The sequence below is a fragment of the Pleurodeles waltl genome, chromosome 3_2 (genome assembly GCF_031143425.1).
Source record: "Pleurodeles waltl isolate 20211129_DDA chromosome 3_2, aPleWal1.hap1.20221129, whole genome shotgun sequence".
NCBI lineage: Eukaryota > Metazoa > Chordata > Amphibia > Caudata > Salamandridae > Pleurodeles > Pleurodeles waltl.
Window position 1 is genome coordinate 66,889,123 of NC_090441.1, and position 20,259 is coordinate 66,909,381.

The window sequence follows — 20,259 nt, forward strand, 5'->3', positions numbered from 1 at the left end:
AACCTATTTTTATATTTTCATAGTCAGGGCTGGGAGCCCACTCTAGTGCTGCTAAAGGGGCCATGGGGTGAGGTCCGGGGACCCCGCTGCACCCTCAGCTCCCTGCCAGCACACTTTTTGGTTTTCAAGTTTGCTCCAGGGTGGGAATAGCTTTTGTTTCTGCTCCTGCCCGGATCAGGAACAGTGCAGATTGTTGGTAGGGAGCAAGCAGTGTCCTGGGGTTAGGCTCGTCGGGATACAGTCAAAAGTCACAAGCCTTGGGGGGTGGGGTTCCTGAGGCCTGAATTCAGCACAAGGAGGGGGCTGAACATCGCTACCTCCCCCAATAGGCCTCTGGGGATGAGGTCCCCGAGCCGTATTCTGCTTAGGGAGGGGAACCGCACACCCTTCTCCCCTTCATAAATAAAGATGTGTCGGAGGATGGGGTCCCCGAGGCAGTACTCAGCTCAGGGAGGGGGGACCCTATAGCCCCCTCCCCAAATATTTAACGTTTCTGACCCCGGGCCCTGGCACACCCCAGGGATAATTTTACTTTTTAAAAAATGGCAACTGCCAGTTTTTTGGTTTTTTTTGTTTCCATGTGATCCCACAGCAGAACCACAGGATAGGGGCAAAAGCAACAATTTTTCCCTGCTCCCTTATATGTTTTTATAAAAACATTTACAGGAGAGGTACTAAGTCTAAGTAACAAATGGGGGCTAAATTGACCACTGCAATTTGCTACACTTAAAAGCCTCCCAATAAATGAACTGTCAGATACCTTAATTCTTCTCAGTTTAATTGTAGTGTCACAGTATACCAAAAAATGTAAAGCTACATTTGCTAATACAATCACAAAAAGACTTTCATGTGAGCCAGATAAGTGACTTAAGCCCTCGCCCATTATACTCATGAACTGGATCTGTGAAATGACTAGAGGTGCCAAAGGGGCAGAGGCGGTTGGTGAAATGTGTAATTGATGGGGCATAAACTCCTTTCTGAAATTGCAGGGAGAATGCGAGAAAGGCAGGGGAGTCCCAGTGACTGAATGAATAGATTCATACATACATAAAATACTGATGCCTCTTTGAAAGGCACCATGTGAGCTATAGAGTCACTGATAGGAAAATGCCTTGATCTCCCCCATTTTCCTGCATTTCTGAGGCCTGTGGAAGGGGTAGTCTATTCATAGTGGCCTAATCACTCCTCTTATGTTGACGCTATGCCAGTCATGTACATCCTTTAGCTCTATATTACTCTTCCATCTGCAGATCACACAACTCATCTTTCCTCTCTAGCATCCTCTTTTCACTGTCTCCTGAAATGCACTTCCCTGAATCTCCTTCACTTCATCCCCAACACAGAACTCATCCACTCACCTGTAAGCACTGCATTTTCTTTTACTTTTACCATGTTGTGTACCCTCTTCAAACATTTGCACAGAATCACAATTGGAAGTGGAATACTTGGCCACTGGTCTGTGAGCTCGTCAGTGAGCCCAATGATTGGATGACCATGAACTCTAAATACCGCTGTGGCCCTCCGGCACGCACTGTGAGAAGCTCGCACTACCTTCCCCCTCATTTCTAGGGCTCTCAATCGTGACCAGTTATAGCAATCTGGAGGGGACTCAGATCAAAGTATGCACTTTATAAGTGTACTAGGCTACGGGGCAAAAAAAATCTTGGAAATAGCTACCACTCTTAGGGAATGCAAAAATAGGTAAAATAAAATAAAATAAATGGAAACTAAATTGCTGACAGGTTACCTTAACAAGTAGCTAAATGTGAGGAATGCTTTGGTATGTTGAGCCAGACTGAGGCCAAATACTTAGCTGACTTAATAGACAAGCAATTTAATGTGTGAAAACAAAGAAAGAGAGTGTAAGAAGTACACAATCCAACTGAATGTGAAATCTGACCATGGTCAGGTAAATATTTTTAATCAACAAAGAAAAGGAAAAATTCAGTTTTCTCAGCGAGCCTACAATGCAATGCAAGCAACTTGAATGTATCCAAAAGCAAAGCTCAATTCCTTGAAATTGTCTGCAACTATGGTGAAGTGCTAGCAATACTACAGTCTTTCATGGGTAGCAAACAATGCCGTCTGCTGCACAATACAAAATCCCAACATTTTAAATAATTTCATTTTCACTGCATGACTTGCATGGCATTTGTATTCTGCCAAAGTCTTCTCCCTATCCTTGAGTCCCGCCATTTCAGCTCCTTGGCAGCCACTAAACCAGAGCCAATCAGAGTTAATCAGCCACACGTGAAAAACACAGTCACACTGCAATCAAGGAAACGCCCACCTATATATGCTGGCCACTTACATCTATGGAAACGTTCTCAAGATCATTGGGTTACTCCCTTTAATACCATTGCATTGCATAAAAAATAGTCATGTATTTCACTGCTTGGGCATAACTGATGTGTTCCTTTTTCTACAAAGTGTCACAAACACCTGATGAAATGTCGTGAATAAATAAACACGCCGAAAATATAACACGTTGAAATAAATACAGGCAGATGGACAACTTGGCTGCTACGCTGATGTAATTGTCAGAAGCCGACCTGAGCTTTTGAAAATCTGTTTCAGGGGGCTCAGGTGAGGACACTTATCATCTTCTATTAAACGTGCCCAGCATAGCACCTCCTCTATCCAATGAGACTCTTGGGAATCAAAAAAGGGGCGCAAGAGAGTGAGTTGCAGCATCGTCGGCTGATCAAGATTTCCCAGCCAAGCTGGAACTTTCCTGGTAGCCACACTTCTTGGAACAGCACAAATGACTGCTTCCCCCGGAACAAAGCAGCAAATGCAATAATGTGAAAAGCAAGCAGCCGATCGCATGCGGAGTGTGCGAAGGCACTCCACAGGGGCCGTCTAGCACTCTCCCATTCCCAATACATTTCTAGTTAAGTCATTTGCTCTTGTCTGTGCTGTGACTGCTCACGTGTTCCCAATTGCACCTCCAGTTTCAGATCAGCTTTTCTACCATAACGCGTTTAAATACTCCAGGTAGAATACTTCCAAGTGCGTGCGGGTACTGGGGTGTGGGGTTTATGGACACTCTCAACACTCACCCACGTGCTGTTCTGCATATCAGGCTGGTTCCGGAGTATACCCAGTGCCTTAAACGGGCTGGTACTGTCCGGTACTGAGTACCGGCACTTTTTTATTTTGAGAGGGAGAGTACCTGCTCATCTCAAGAAAAACGTAATACTTTTAATTGAAGAGTACCAGCACTTCTCATAAACAAAAGCAGGTACTCTGGCACAGAGTACCTGAACTTTAATTTTCCCATTTCAAGCACTGAGTATATCCATGATGCCCGAAAGGCTGACATCCTTTCCTCAACTCACGCCTGTAACGTCTGATCACACCCTGCCCTATGACAAAATGGGAGCAGGGCAGCTGTGTTCATTCAGTTAAGAAGGCTGCATCATCTTGCAGGGGATGTGTTCCTGAGGCCTGGAAGGCTTTAGGGAGGCAGGCCTAAAGAAAAATAAGCCCCCCAAAAAAATGTGACAGCAGACACATGCGCACTGCCACACCTGTCTGCAAAGAAAGCGCCTGGTCTCAACGAGTGACAATGCTGTTAGCATTTCTGGAGAATATAACTAATGACGACTCAGGAAATGAAAAGGGGCGGAGCCCCGTAGCCCATTGAATGGAACCGCAACTGCGAAGGGGGACTGAATTACGTAATTTCACTCTATTTACAAATGGCACAAGTAGCTGAGGAAAACAGGTTGGTATTTCTAAATATACCAAGATACGTTATAAAAAGTCACCTACTTAATGACTCAAAGTAACCAAGAAAGAATTTAAAGCATTTATTCGGAATTATAAAGTTAAAATATGCCAACATTTACCGTATGTCTGTAACTTCATCAATGACCATCACCAAAACAACCTTGGCATGCATTGTCTTTAGATTTCTTCCTTGGTCTACAACCACATTTTTTGCTACAATCTGTACAATTTATAAAACAAAATATTCACTAAATACTTCTACATGGTGTTAGTGGCAAAAGCTAGGAATCCAGATCCTACTTATGAAAGAAATTCAACCGTCGTTTGCATTTAACCAAAACTCCCCTCTTTCTAGCATCCACAGTCAGATGGAAAAATAGAGAAATAAGCAATTTGTACATTGATACCTATAGGTTTGCCATGTGCGAAAGATAACACCATTCACTTCTCCAGTTGTACTGCTCCTTTCATTAGTTAACCTCTCTGTTTAAGTACATTGGGCACCTTATTCTGTGTAAACCTGGGCAGAGTTTGCGGCGTTCCACTCCGTGGAACTCCGCAAAGTGACCAAAAAACTCTGCCATGCTACACGGAATTCTGCAGGCGACGGAGTGCTTTAGGTTGAGCCGTTCGCACTGATTTTTTGCACTGATTTTTTTGCCCCGCACTGAAAAATCAGCACGAACTGCACCTTGCACAGCACAAGAGGGCGCTTCTTCTTTTCTGCAGCTCGAATAGATTTTCTACCCAAGCTGCAGCTTCCTCACTGCCAATGGAAGGTTTCTCAACACGAGCGGTAGTGACCATCCTCACCAACCTCCCGTGTTGAAAATTCGCGCTCGCCAATTTAGCAGAATTTTTGGAACTCTGCGCTCTAATATTGTGAGGAGTGGGAAAAACTCTGCAAACTCCGTGAGCGGAGTTCACTGCCCACCCCTAATTCTGTGATGGCAGGCACTCATTCAAGCGTACTCTGCCAGAAGTTCATAATGAGGAATATCTACATCTTTAGGAAGCTCTATTGGCCCAGAAAAGGGATGCTAATTCAAGGGTCCACTGGCCCTAGCACATGAAAGTGGAGACATCTGTTAAGTGTGGCTTAGCACCAAAAATCTGTTTATTCCTGTGACCATTGGCAGACGTCCTTTACCTAATATACAAGTAATATTTTATTCAAACATGACCCAGCACAGGTTGCCTTATCTTACTGACTATCAGGAGTGCCATCTAGTAGTCAGATGATGGTCTTGCATTTCAAATAGGCCAACATTTTGATTCGTGCTTCTTCGTTACTTTCTGATTGGTTCGCCAGGTAAAGGCCACTTGTATATTCATAGTTGTCAGGAGTGACAGGAAGCAAGGCCAGGAGGACCACGGAAACGCTGTTGTGAAAGGCACGAGACATACCCTGCACCAGTAATTTGACTATTTGCCTGGTTGGGTAAAAATAAACCAAGAACTGTTAAGGAATAGTCCTTGACCATCAGCGCACTGATTGCAGATTGGCTGAAGTCACTGCCCCCCTCATTGTTTCCATCGCCACAATGGAAAATCTTTTTCGGGTTCCATTTTTTCATCATATAATCAGAGAACTAGCTATGGCTCTTGAGATTATTTCTGATTTACACCTTCTGAGTTTCTGGAGATAGGGCCAAGCACAGTGCCAACTTCTAGGAGCTACATTTCGGGTTCAATGCTCAAATTGATGGTCTGTAGTTGTAGCATTTCTACTTCCAGTAGCTATCTTTTTTCTGTCACTCACAATGTGTGGACTATAATTATTGCTTGTGAAGGTGTGATATCCCTCTGCCTTGGACAAGGACAGGAAAAGCATGTTTAAACCACTGATGGAATTATCATTGATGAAAGGAGTGTCTGTTTCCTGTTTTCTAGAAAAAATTAAAAGAAATATAATTCCTCTCGGAGAGCCACAAGAAGAAACAGTAATACCCATTTTTAGATTTTAATATAGTATCTACATAACGTGCAGCAGTTAAATACATAGGATTGGTAACGCGTCCCTTTAGGATAATTTATTACATATCAGGACTCGTTTCAGGCCAATGAATCTTTTGACCCAGTTGAGAGACACCTTAGGCCGAGATAGCTAATCAATATGTCAATCAATACGTCAATAATGTCATCAATATTTATCACAACAATACATTTCACTTTAGTCAAAGTCATCAATTAATTCAAGACACTACCATGACCTTTCAATCATGAGTAACCACACCAGTTTAGTAGAATTTTATGAAGTTGTATTCCCTATTGATTACAATTCTAAAAGCAGATGCGTTAATCTCAAAACCAAGAAACATATTAGCATGGTCACAACATGGCAACTTTGGTAAGATTTCATTAAGGCAAGAATTACAAACATCAGAATAGAACATGGCGTGAACATAGATCAATTTAGCAGAGTGTCAATAACCCGTCAGTTCAACAAAACATAGTTTCGGTCGTTTATCTATTTGCATCAGTTTAGTGAACACCTGACCTAACCACTGATTAGCATTAGCATGTTGGGCTTCATGCAAAACAATTTTAGAACACCAATTTGGAAAACATCTAACTATGGTCCCTGTCGAAAGTAAGCAGTTGGTACCTAGAAAGGAAATGCAAACAGACAAATCACAATTGTATTGTCATAATTACCCTCCAAACTTTAGGTCAGCGCTCAGGCTCAGTCTTCGTCTTCAGGACATCAGTCAAATCGCCATCTGTCAGAACTCAGCTCCGGGGCAAAATAAGGAGGTAAAGTGTAAAATGGGCAATCTAAGGACAAGGATGGTTCTAAGCAAACCAATAAGTCACCAAACAGAGTGACAAAGTTTCTGGATAAAATCAATAGCATTCCCTACCTATTTCTAAATGACTCCCTGTGTCAATGGTTTTTATCCCTTTTTCGTTGTACATTCCCCTAAAATTCTATTGGACAATTGTTATACCCCACTATCTTTAACCTATTAGAAAATACATTAGGTCATTAATCTTTCACCCCATATTATTTTACAGACACTTCATTGGTCCACATGATTTACGTCTTCAGAGGTGGCACGTCCGGTATGATTTCATCTTTCTGTAATTCTTTGCACATCTTTTGGTCAGTAGCTCCATTGCCTTCACCGGTTTGAATGACCTTGTACATTACATTAATCTACACTGTTACATTTTGTCTAATATCACCCTACAAGCAATGAAGAATTCGTGAGAACGGATCTGCTATGGTTACTTTTAGATTCTAGTTTGAAGAAAACAAGGGGTCATGTCCTTTTGCGAGTCAGCACACTGCAAGATAGGAAAAATACGTTTAATATGAGAACCAAGGAGCTAAGCTTCAGCTCATGCTAACTTAAGGCCTACAAGAATTTCAGCATGAATTTAATAACACAATGATTAATAATTAGTATAGAACTTATTCAATATAACATTTTATAAACATTTTAGTCATCATTATTAGTTTACGTATGTATTGGTGGCCACTCCCCGTGGTCACATTTCAAGTGCACATTTAAGCAAAATTTCCTATTACAATTTCTATGCGGCATTATCACACATTAATTCATAAACATTTCATGTTAATATAGATTATATAAGCTACGCTCTCTCAGGATCATAAGACTCATTCGGTACGATGCATGAAAAAATAGTAAATCTGCATTTGTAGATGTACTTCTATGTGTGCATGCAGGTTTACTACTTTTAAGAATTCATGAACATTCCCTTAAGGATGCCTGAAAAGCTCCAGACACAAGTTTCTGGGCATACTTCTGGGAATGTCATAGTTTAAATAAATAAAAGATAAAATTCTCCTATTCCCCCTGAGTGGTGCTCTCCATAGTGGAGAAGTCCGCAAAGCGGAAAAAAGAGCCATTCATGCAAGGCACACTTTTTTCTGCGCAGAGAACGATTTTTCCCTACAACCCTACCAAAGGTGAGGGTGAGTCATTCTCTTTCCCACTCTAAAAGGGGAGTTATGCAAGTTCTGTGCTGGAGTAAATCTCTGACCATTCAAGGCCAGAGTGGGCTCGGATCAAAGCTCGGATCAAAGTTTGGGACGTCCACACACTTTCATGTAAGTGGGCATAGCTAACCTTACAACTCAAAACACTTGAAACTCTCTCTACCAACTGAATGGGATTGACAAGTCCTGATTTTGCAACCCTCATGGTGAGAAAGCTGCATATATGTCAGCCACAAATCCCTTTGTAAATACCAGGCAAGCCTGAAAACGGGAAATTTAGTCAAAAACGTACGTTTATGACTAAATTTACCTTTTTGAATATTCCCATTGGACCCAATTTACAGTTTGGAAGGCTGGCTTGGTGCTTGGCGTGAGATACACAGCTGCTCCAGGTATAGCAATCGCCATCCCGCCAAGATTTACCATTAACTTGGTGACCTTTTTTCACCATAAATGCTGACATGGTGGGAGCAGCAGGTGGGTCTAGCATACCTGTTAATAAGTGTTCTTTTTTTCTTCAGAATTCAAAAACTCAGTGTCTCTGAGCCACTGGAAGAACTGAAATATTTCATGTGCTCTACCCCAGAGCAGGGTAGAAAACATGTTTTTGACAGATGTACCTGAAAAATGTGCTGTAAAATGCACCCTTTGATCCCATTTTTTAATCAGGATAAGCTCCCAAACCTACCTGGGGTGGGTGAGGCTCCCTCACAAAATTCTGCTGCTGTTTACAACATTTCCTGTTTCAAAATCTACTTTTTTAATAGTCGCACCAACTTAAGCTCAGGACAGTGTGGATCTCTCTGATCTGGCCAAGAATGGATGCTATATGAGGTGAGGAGGTCATACTTTCAGGAACGTTTGGGCTGCCCTTCTACATCTGAAAAATAGCAATGAACTATTCTCACATCAAGAAAGAGGCAATTATCATCCTGTGGGAGTGGAGGGGCAATATTTACATCAGAACATCTTCAGACATCCCACCCGAGTGGCTGGGACCTCAAATCCCTGTTCCCTCTGTCACAATGATCCTCATACAAGTCACCCTGAAGACTTACAAACTCTTGCAGCTGCAGAAATCTATCCAAGTTTCCACGTGGTAGACGAGTCTGGCTTTAGCAGTCTGGATTATTATCTCTCCAGACCTCTACGATGCTCAAAGAAGAACAGCCAGTTGAAGATTCAGAGCAGTATGTAATGGATGTTGTTGAAGGCTCAAGACCTTTGTGCATCTCTCTCTGTGAAATCCATGTGTCAGAAGATTGTCTACGATAAGTCCTGGTGGTAACTCATAAAAACATCTGGCCAGCCATTCTCCAAAGAGAATCCCTTCCCATGGAATGTGAAAGGAAAATGCTTCTATCATTATGGTGATAATGATGATGAACTATTAATTAGAGGCATATGCCTAGTAACACCAGCACCTTTGAGTAACCACTGTCTGTGTTCACCAGAAGCTATAACTTCTCACTTACTTGCAAACTGTAGTAAACAGTTGCCTGATCTGCAAGTACCTGAGTAAAGATCAAGCCCCAGTCTTGATGTCAGATCTCTAAGGTGAATGAATCAGAAAATGATTAAGAAACACTACACATGGAGGACAGGACAATGGAAGCAAACTACAATCATGTAGGATAGACCCTTCCAGAGATATCTCAGCAATAGGGGTGGGCATAACTTGCATACTTTGCCGTAGCATAATTACGTGAAATTACAACAAACTTCTGTGAGATTACATGTAATTATGTAAGGAGAGTAACCCAGCATTTAGCGATATTGTCTTAGCGCAAACAGAAAATAGCACTAAATGAAACAGAAGGGGAACAGTAGAAGCTGCTCCCTAAGTTTGTTTTTCCAGTGCTCCTGTGGTAGGACTGTTGCACCAAATTACTCATAATTACGTGAATGGGCATATTGGAATAATTTTCAGACACCTCTTGTTAAAAAAGTAATACAAAATTTCTTTGACCTCACCAGCATAATTAAAAGTGTGCCCAGGCCTAAGCAATACACTGCCTCAGCCACCATAAGCCGGTATGTGACTAGGGAACTTCCAGGTCACATTAGGTAGAGCCATATGAAGTGTTTGAACTGAAAGCTGGTGTCTTGCAACACCGGACTTATGACTGTCTCACTTCCTTTCTAGTTTACATCCGATATCGTTCCTGCATTGTTGTTGTTTTCCCCTCGTGAGTTTCCCTCGACCTCTTATGTGCACCCAACTCCTTGCCTTTGATCCTGTGCGCCTCCTTGGCTGCAAGTACAACTCGGACTCACTGGTACTGTGGAGTTCGTCCCTTCTTTAGTTCTTGGGCACGTTTCCAGGTTTATCTGGGAGCTAGTCGCAGAGTGGTTCCCTGACTGTGTGTTATTCATAATTTAAAGCATTGTGACTCTCTGTTTATTGCAACAAACATATTGTCTTATTTCTCTGTATATTTTCATAGATAAGTTGTACTTCATCCTTGTGATCCATGACGTTGCACTATCCTGTAAACTAGGGAGTCAAGTCCAGGTCCTCTTCCATTCAACTTGCTGGTTGAATTGGTTGATTTCTCTCAAACTCTCTCTCCTTTTCTCTCTCTTTTTTTCACCCCCTTTTCTCGTGGTGATAAGGTTTGTTTGTTTTCTTGACGTTTTGTTTTTAATTGGCAAGCAGAGCAGAACTGACTATCTCAGTAATGTGTGTTCACAGCTACATCCAAAAGACTGAGAGATTTCAAACTATAAGCTATGGACTCAAATGTCTAATATTAGTTTTATGTTGCCCCATATTATTTTGTGTTGTGCGATAAAGTACTGCCTGTTGTGCACAAAGTGCCACACAGTGTGATGGTTTAGCTCATGGCGAGTTGCGGTCAGCAAAGGTTGTTGACCTTTTCAGTGCGCCAATCAGTCTCACAATAAACTTACAAAGTGCTTGGTAATGATTCAGACTGGGAGTGGTGTAGTCCCTCTGCGAGAGATTGGACCCGTCTCCAATACATAAGAGCTCCAGTATAGGAACAGGCAATATAATTCTCCATAGGAATGACAGACACAGGTCAATGTTTTAAGGGTTTATATAAAGGATTATTTAGGAAGCGTACATAAAATAGCATCAAGGCGTATAAATCATAAGTACAAAGAATTTAGCAACGTTCAATAGAAAATCTAGCATAGATTCATCTTGTAAGAATGGGAAATGGTGTTCCATTAAACAGAGGAAAAGTATGTTCGTTTATAGGACTTTAGACAAAGGATTTCACATTTTACTACATGATACGTACGGGGGTCTCATGATATGCATCAATAGGAAATAAACAAGAAGAATCATTTTACTACAAAATACATTTGAGGATTCTCTCACAATACTATTACATTGGATTTGGACGTTCTCAGAGTCTACTCAGGTGACATGAGTTGAAACAATGTATTCAGTTCGGTCTAGGACAGTTAGGTAGTCCTTGGTTAGGTACGTTTCGATCTGAAAACTGGAAAAGCTCTCAGGGCAGAGAAGAAACAATAACAACAATTACATGATATATTGCAATGTCATTTCAAAAATGGAAAAAGCTAATTTTCGGTTCATATTGGTGCCAGCTCGCTTGCAAACACATTAGGAGCTTGTAAAGGATAAAACAACGTTCACAGCCTGCATCCCTTTGGTCAGTCCCAATGAGAAAGCATCTAATGGCAGGTATAATTTACTGTCCGGTGGCATTCTGCATGTATCCTGGTGTACCCACCCCAGGTAGTGCAGGGCATATAAATCCTGAGGAATGGGCATAAGAACTATGGGGCATATTTACAAGCCCCTAGCGCCACCTTGTGCCATTTTAGCGTCAATTTATTTTACGCCATGGTGGCGTTAAGGAGGCCTTTCTCTTGCGCCGTATTTACAAAGTGGCGCAATGCTTGAATTGCGCCACTTTGTAAACCCTTGCACCACATTATGCCTGCACCAAGCATAATGTATGCAAGGCGGGCATTCCTGTGCACGGAGGCCCAAAGAAATGCTGCAGTGAAATATTTTCAACATTTCACTGTGCCGTTTTTTTCCATCATTTTCAATGCCTCCTCACAGCAGGCGTTAAAATGACCCATCCATTTTTATCAGTGGCCCTTCCTGTGCTTTGCTGCACTTGCGTCAACATTTGTGGCGCTAATGGAGCAAAGCGCCACAATAGCGTCAAAAATGTTGATGCTATTTTCCTAACGACCGCCATGGTGCACTGTATAATGAATATGGCACAACCATGGTGTCGTTAGGTGGGGCAGGGTCGACGCAAGAAAAGTTGTGCGCCACTTTCTTGTAAATATGCCCCGCCCATTATCTATAAACAAGTCCACGTCCCCCCACTTGCAAGCATAACATAGTTTTCTGTGGTGATAGATCAAAAATGTATCATGCAAAGGTACGTTCATGGAATACATCGTCGGAGTGCTCTGTACAGCACTTAAGATGACCAAAACACTATTTGTGTGCAATAATTGCCTCCTCTAAAGGCTGTTCAGCGTGCCCCCTACCCTTCCGTTTGAGTGGATCTATCGCGCCCCCTATCTCTATCAGCCGGCGAGCAGAGGGTTCGCCCACCTCTGCCATGCTGCTGACACGGGTTGTAACCAAAGGTCCCTTAAGAATTTAATTAAGTCTCGACTGTCTTCTCTTATCTTCTCTGTTCGAGAAACGCATATCCTAATTAAGTACTTTCGGCCACGGAAACAAACAGGATGTCATGGCTGCAGACGCGGCCTACCGAGCCCCGACCTTGTTAAATCAGCGCTGTGGCCAAGGCTGTCTTAATGAACTCTACCGCGTACGGCAAGATGTCTGAACAGGATGGTAATGCGTTCCTGGAAAGCGATCTGCCCGAGATGGAGGCGCCCCCACGGGCGGAAGTGATAATGCGCAAGTTCCATGCGAGTCTCGGAACTCCCTGAGCGCTTCCTAGAAAGCTGCTCTTTTAGTTGGGAGGATACAGTGAAATTAAAAGTACTGCGTAGATATAAGAGTTAGGACGTTTTCACCCAGGCACTCGTATGGGTGGAAAATCCATAATATCCCTATAGAAATACCCCCAGGCCCAACGAAGTTTTCAGTACAAGCTAGGGCTGCTACCTGTCCAGGAGAAAAATACCGGCCATTTGTTGTGGTTTTTGGAGCCACGATGGCGGAGGAGCGACGCCCCACTTGCTAACAGCCAGCAGCTGAAAAGTAAAACTATAATTCATTATCGTTTTATTTTTCAGCTGATGGCTAAGCCAGCATGTGCAGGGAGGGGCGGTGCTGTGCCATGGGAGTGGGGAGGAGGAGTGGAGTGCACTAAGTGTGCATGTCAGTTTGGCCTGCCGTCTTAGGTCGGCCAAACTGACATGCGCACTTAGGTTTCTCCAATCTGGCTGTGTTGCAGTCTGGTTGGAGAAACTGCACAGACCCCAGAGTACTGTCTGCGCGGCAGATCAAGCCGCTCAGACCAATCCTGACACTGCTCTCATGCTGAGCATAGCATGAGAGCAGCGCCAGGATTGCGCTGGAAGCCTGTGCTGGTGTCCCAGGAACTGCTGGAACCAGGAGAGCAGAGGAACGAGGCGGAAGAACGGTAAGTTATTTGTTTTAGTATTTGTGTTTTCCCCATCCCTGTCGTTGCCCCCCCCCACATGTTCAGCCACCGCCGCTGTGCATGTTACTAAATAGGATTTTACCTTAATGTATGTATTCATTTGTAACATGATTTTTCTGCCTTTGTTTATGTGCAGGAAGGGACACCTTCCCACACATAAACAATCATGTCTGGCATTATGCTCTTTCTATGCGTGCTGCAGAATGCAGCACACATAGAAAAAGAAAAAAATGAGGTGTGGTGGTTTACGAAAACTCGTAAATGTGAGGCAGCGTCAAGATGCAATGGGTGTTGCTGTGGGACACCCACAGCAACACTCATTGCACGCTCCTTCCACGCAAAGGGATGCATGTGAAGGGGTCATATTTACAAGGTGGCGTTAAGTCACAAAAGTGGCTTAGGGCCACCTTGTACATATGGCGCAGGGCATAGCGCCACTAAAGCGCCATGAAAAGTGGAGCTCGGATGGCTCTAGGGGCTCATAAATATGTCCCTTAGTGTCAAGGTAGACTGATGTCTAGGTGGGCCAGAGGCTCTTCTTCTACTCTGGTCCAGCCCTTCTCCTGCTTCTTCAGTGACTATGAGCTCAGCCAGATTCCGAGGGCTGGTGGACTGGGACGGCTGCTGGTAGAGACTTTAAAAAACACAGCAGTTTGGATTCATGCATGGGATGGAGGGAGAAGTAATCAAAAGCATCTATGTAACTCTGCCCCAGCTTTCTTAGCTTTTCCAGAACACACAGCTGTGTCAGAAATCTCCCAGGATCCTCTAATCTATGGAAGACTCAAGCCCTTCAATGGACTTCTGATAATGATTCATAGTAATGCACCATTTCCTCCAGTGTGTAAGTCATAACCGTTTTCTTAGTGCAGAGAAATCTAAGCAGAGAGTCTAGCTGTGTCGAAGAGATGCTGCTATACATTTATGTAATGAACCGAAGGGATATTATCAGATACTTGAAGCTAAGGCAATTTGCAGAACAGCCTGGCATGCGAAAGTCATTATATTTTTTCAGTTTTAGACTGTGCCGCATTCGTTCTGCCTGCATAATTGTAGTCCTGATAATGTGCCTTATCATTGTATAAAGCAAGGCTGCTCAATGTGTCTTCTTATCTCCTGCACTGATCGATCCGTTAGAAAGGAGAAAAGAAATATTGAAGCAAAAGTGGAAGGTTTCAGAACTTCCCAGCCCTTCAAAAGAGAAAGAGTGGTACCATGGCCGCTTGGCAAAGCTGCTGAGACATCTGAAGGAAGCTCTTGGGATATATATAGCAATTGGAACAAGATGCATGAAAGAGTGGAGTGTGGCAGGCCTACTGCACAAAGTGTGCACGTGATCTCAGACAACTGGGTATGGGTAATTGGCATTGACGGTATGAATATTAATTCACCAAGATGCCAGGGGTAGAGGAGGTGACCCACCACTTGGCACCCAATGGCTTTGCTAAATGCACGTTTTTATAACTTTGCAACAGTCTTTAATTTGTTGTTCAGAGAGAAGGGCAAGGCGTGGAGCCTACAGAAACTAAATGTTGCTCTTAGAGTCCTTCTTAACATTTCCTCTTTGTACCACAGTCTTTGTTGCTCTTGAGAAGGACAGGGAAAGGTTGTCCTTTCACACTGCTCAGTATGTGAAGTACGAGATTGGGTGGGGCAAAAATAGACCTCGTCGGGCAGGCCCGCAGAGCGCTCCTGCCGTAGCCAGAGGGATGGCCCACAAAGGAACTTACTGCCAGTACGCAGCTCTTTCCGCTGCCTGTCTTCTTTCCCTCAGCATTTTGAAGTGAGGACAGCTCTCTCTCCGGAATGTGGAGGACTTTGTTGGTCACATGTTGCTCCCAAAACAGGGTGAGAGTTGGTGCAGGACGTGATGTATCAATATGGGGTGGGACTTCCTAGTCCTCATCCTATTCCATCATGGCCGCCATGCCATAGTTTTTCTTTATTGAAGGTTTCCAATACAGTATGAGGAAATTACTTACTGTGGGCCCAAGATCCCTTCTAGTTCAGGACACAGTATTTCAACTAGAAGGAAACTTCACTTAATGTGCCACAACGCTTCTGGGTGTTTTTGTATGGATTCTTACTTGTAGTTATCTTCCTTCTCTGCGAGTTTGCCTATTGTACCATCGTTATAAGCACATTCTTCTTGAGAGTTTCCGTAGAGGAACAGTTTTGTGTTCCCTTCACATCTGGCAAGGTGGCTTCCGGAGGAGATTGTCCTAACTTTAAATCGAGGACTTTCAAATCCAAACACATTTCTAGGTATATAGCCCTTGAAAGACCTAGGCATCAAGAAAAAAGTGGCTCACAACTGTGAATCACAACTTTTTGTACAAATTCCTTGTTTGGCACCATGGTTGGAGAAGAGCCAGTGAGGGCACCCAGAACATCTAAAGAAGGCATGGGCTACTCACCATGATTGAGGTTGTCCAGAGTATTGGTGAGGGATGAAATCGAGAGTACACAAGGTGGACAATATAATCTGTTTTTAGAATGGTGTGTGGATGAGTGCTCTGTCTATTACAAAATGATTCTGATGAAATATAACCTTGTACAGAGTAAAAATGAATCGAGCAAACTGAAAGGTTATTTATTTAATATATATTGCATGCTAAAAAGAATAATTAGCAATAATAACTATGACTAGGTAGATAATGATTTGTTCCTTACATGGGAATTGTAGGAAGGTAGCCTCTTTCTAGCCGTGTTACCCCCACTTTTGGCCTGTTTGTGAGTATATGTCAGGGTGTTTTTACTCTCTCACTGGGATCCTGCTAGCCAGGGCCCAGTGCTCATAGTGAAAACCCTATGTTGTCAGTGTGTTTGATATGTGTCACTGGGATCCTGCTAACCAGGAACCCAGGGCTCATAAGTCTGTGGCCAATATGTGTTCCCTGTGTGGTGCCTAACTGTATCACTGAAGCTCTGCTAAGCAGAACCTCCGTTTTTATGCTCTCTCTGCTTTTTTAAATTGTCACTGCAGACTAGTGACTAATTTTACCAATTCTCATTGGCACACTGGAACACCCTTATAATTCCCTTGTATATGATACCTAGGTACCCAGGGTATTGGGGTTCCAGGAGATCCTTATGGGCTGCAGCAATTCTTTTGCCACCCATAGGGAGGTCAGAAAATTCTTACACAGGACTGCCACTGCAGCCTGAGTGAAATAACGTCCACGTTATTTCACAGCCATTTCCACTGCAGATAACTAACTTATAAGTCACCTATATGTCTAACCCTCACCTGGTCAAGGTTAGGTGCCAAGTTACTTAGTGTGTGGGCACCCTGGCACTAGCCAAGGTGCCCCCACATTGTTCAGGGCAAATTCCCCAGACTGTGTGCGTGCAGGGACACCATTACACGCGTGCACTGCACATAGGTCACTACCTATATGTAGCCTCACAATGGTAACTCCGAACATGGCCATGTAACATGTCTAGGATCAATGGTGCCCACCTCTGCATAAGCCAGTCTGCACTGGTTCAGGGATCCCCCAGCCCTGCTCTGGCACGAAACTGGACAAAGGGAAGGGGAGTGGCCACTCCCCTGACCAGCACCTCCCAAGGGAGGTGCCCAGAGCTCCTCCAGTGTGTCCCAGACCTCTGCCATCTTGGATTTAGAGGTGTTGGGGCACAATGGACAGCTCTGAGTGGCCAGTGCCAGCAGGTGACGTCAGAGACCCCTCCTGATAGGTGCTTACCTCTCTTGGTAGCCAAACCTCCTTTCTCAGTAGCTAAACCTCCTTTTTTGGCTATTTAGGGTCTCTCCTCTGGGCTATTCCTCAGATAACGAATGCAAGAGCTCACAAGAGTTCCTCTGCACTTCCCTCTTTGACTTCTGCCAAGGATCGACCGTTGACTGCTCCAGGACGCCTGCAAAACCGCAACAAAGTAGCAAGACGACTACCAGCAACATTGTAGCACCTCATCCTGCCGGCTTTCTCGACTGTTTCCTGGTGGTGCATGCTCTGAGGGCTGTCTGCCTTCACCCTGCATTGGAAGCCAAGAAGAAATCTCTCGTGGGTCAACGGAATCTTCCCCCTGCCAACACAGACACCAAACATCTGCATCACCGGTCCTCTGGGTCCCCTCTCATCCTGACGAACGTGGTCTCTGGAACACAGGAGCTGGGTCCAAGTATCTCCCACAGTCCAGTGGCCCTTCTGTCCAAATTTAGTGGCGGTAAGTCCTTGCCTCCCCATGCCAGACAGCAAACCTGTGTACTGGTGATTTGAAGCTGCTCCGGCTTCTGTGCACTTTTCCAGGACTTCCTTGGTGCACAGCCTAGCCTGGGTCCCCAGCACTCCGTCCTGCATTGCCCAACTCGCTGAGTTGGCCTCCGACATCGTGGGACCCTCCTTTGTGACTCTGAGTTGACCGCTGTCCTCAGGTCTTCTAAGTGCCTGTTCTGATACTTCTGCGGGTGCTGCCTGCTGAATTGCTAAGCACCCCCTCTGTCTCCTCCTCCATGGGGCAACATCCTGGTCCTTCTTGGTCCCCAGCAGCACCTGAAATCTTTAACTGCAACTCTTGCAGCTAGCAAGGCTTGTTTGCAGTATTTCTGCATGCAAATACTTCTGCAACCTCCAGCGCTCCAAGGGGCATCTTCCATCCAAAGGAGAAGTTCCTAGCCCTTTTTGTTGTTGTAGAATCTTTGACTTCTTTCACCCGTAGGGAGCCTTTTGCACCTTCATCCGGGGTTTAGTGGGCTCCTGCCACCCCCCGGACACTTTTGTGACTCTTGGACTTGGTCCCCTTCCTTTACAGGTCCTCAGGTCCAGGAATCCGTCTTCAGTATTTTGCTGGTGCTTGTGGTTCTTGCAGAATCCCCTATCATGACTATTCTGTCTTTCTAAGGTAGTAGGTTAATTTTACTCCTACTTTTCAGGGTCTTGGGGTGGGGTATTTTGGACACCCTTACTGTTTTCTTACAGTCCCAGCGACCCTCTACAACTTCAAATAGGCCTGAGGAACATTCGTGATTCGCATTCCACTTTTGAAGTATATGGTTTGTGTTGCCCCTAGGCCTATGTCTACCTATTGCATCCTATTGTGATTCTACATACAGGAATTCATATCAGTATACTGACATCCAACCTTGTGCAACAGCGAGTCTCACCACCTGCACACTGGTCCAATAATACACATTTATATAAACATCTCACCTCAACCTAACAGCCTGCATAGTGCTCAACCTTCCAAAGTTTACTGAGGGTCCACGCCTGGCAGTTCAGGATGGGCTGTTCTTGTGAGGAGCAGGGTCAGTACTGGCTTGCATAAAGTGTTTCTCTCTCCAGAGTGGCACAATGGACAATATACAATTGACAATTGTTAGACTATTTTCAAGAATCTCTCCCATCACCTTTTGTATGTTTGATGTAACTCCCTAAATGGCCAGTTTCTAGACATAGGTCCATTTTCTCACTGTGACTGAAGACCCAAGCTGTGCATTTCTGACAAGGCCCAACTAGGCCAAAACAGGTCTGGGATTGCTTGTGTTCTCTCTTAGAGCAGTTTGGGATGGACTGTTCCCATACTGATTTGCATAAGGCGGGCCCACATTTCATGTATGTCTGATGGACCTCGTAATTACCATCTAAACCACCTTGTATCTTGTAGTGTATGCCTTGTCACTGGACAAAGGTTGGTCTCCTTGCAAGGTGTAGTTGTTGGTGATACATAGTTTGGTCTGAATAGCAGTGGTAGCCTTATTAGCTGTTTGCAGGGGCATCATTGCCTCCATATATAATGAATTGTGTTCTGTACAATGCTGTCCCTAGTTTTGTCACAATAAAAACAATAGGCACAACCGATGTTCATATGTAGTATCTGCTAAGCCAAGATGCCATGACGATGAAGAGAACGTTTTAAGAAAAACTCCCCTTGTTCAGATGGAACTGCAGTAATACGTTTGAGGCAGAGGTGGAGTGAGCCCCTAATTCTACTATGGACAATTTGAAAAACTGTCAAAGGTACTGAGGCTCAAAAGGCATGCAGTTCACGTACTTGGCTTACCCATGTTATGGGCATCAAATAAGAAATCTTTCACATAGAGAACTTTAAATTACTTGAGGCCAGTAAATAAAACTTTTATGCATGTACCTGGCCAAGGTTAGATTGATGTTACAAGAGTCCATGGAGCTTCTGAATGGATGAAAATTATGCATTCGGCTCATCATATGGCTTTTGATGTACATTAAGAAGGACGACCCAGGTCTTTGGATGAATTAAATGTCTGTGAGGTAAATCTTGCCAGTGTAATTTGGGTGCAAGCTGATACAAAAAAGAAGTAACATCATCCACAAAACAGGTTGATGTTGTAGTGCCCAGTGTCACAATATCATCCATTTTGCTGTTGTACCTAGACCTGGTGGAGAATCTCTGCAGCTGCCAGTGCCTCCAATTTCTCTGATGCCATTAACTGCAGACATTAGATCCTTAAAAACCACATACTAAAGTTGAGCAATGGTAGGGGGAGCTGCAGCACTCTCACTCCATCCAGGCACCCAGGGCAAGGTGTCTATTCCTCGATGGAAGTGGATGTAATCCTTTCAAAGCAGATGCAAAGGTTAAAAATCCAGAATCTGTGATGCCAAGCAGGAGCTACTACAATGACCAAGCATCAAGAACAGTCACTGATCTTGAACTCTCAGAACCAGACTGGTTACATGTGGTATTCAGGGAAGTAGAAAAGGCATCTGTAGTTAGACCATCACATGACTCGAACATTTGGTTTAAGGATTTGTGGAGAATTTACCAGTTGTGCAATGAGTGGCTATGCTTGGCATGGCTGTCTGCTCCTGTTTTGTCAATTTTTACAATGAGGAAGACAAAGAACAGGTCGTGTTACCCAACCCATTCCCACAGAGTTATTGAGAGCCAGAACTCTGGGGAGCTCTGGGTAGTAGGTGCTCTCTCACTGTCTTTTCATATAAAAGAGGTCTGTCA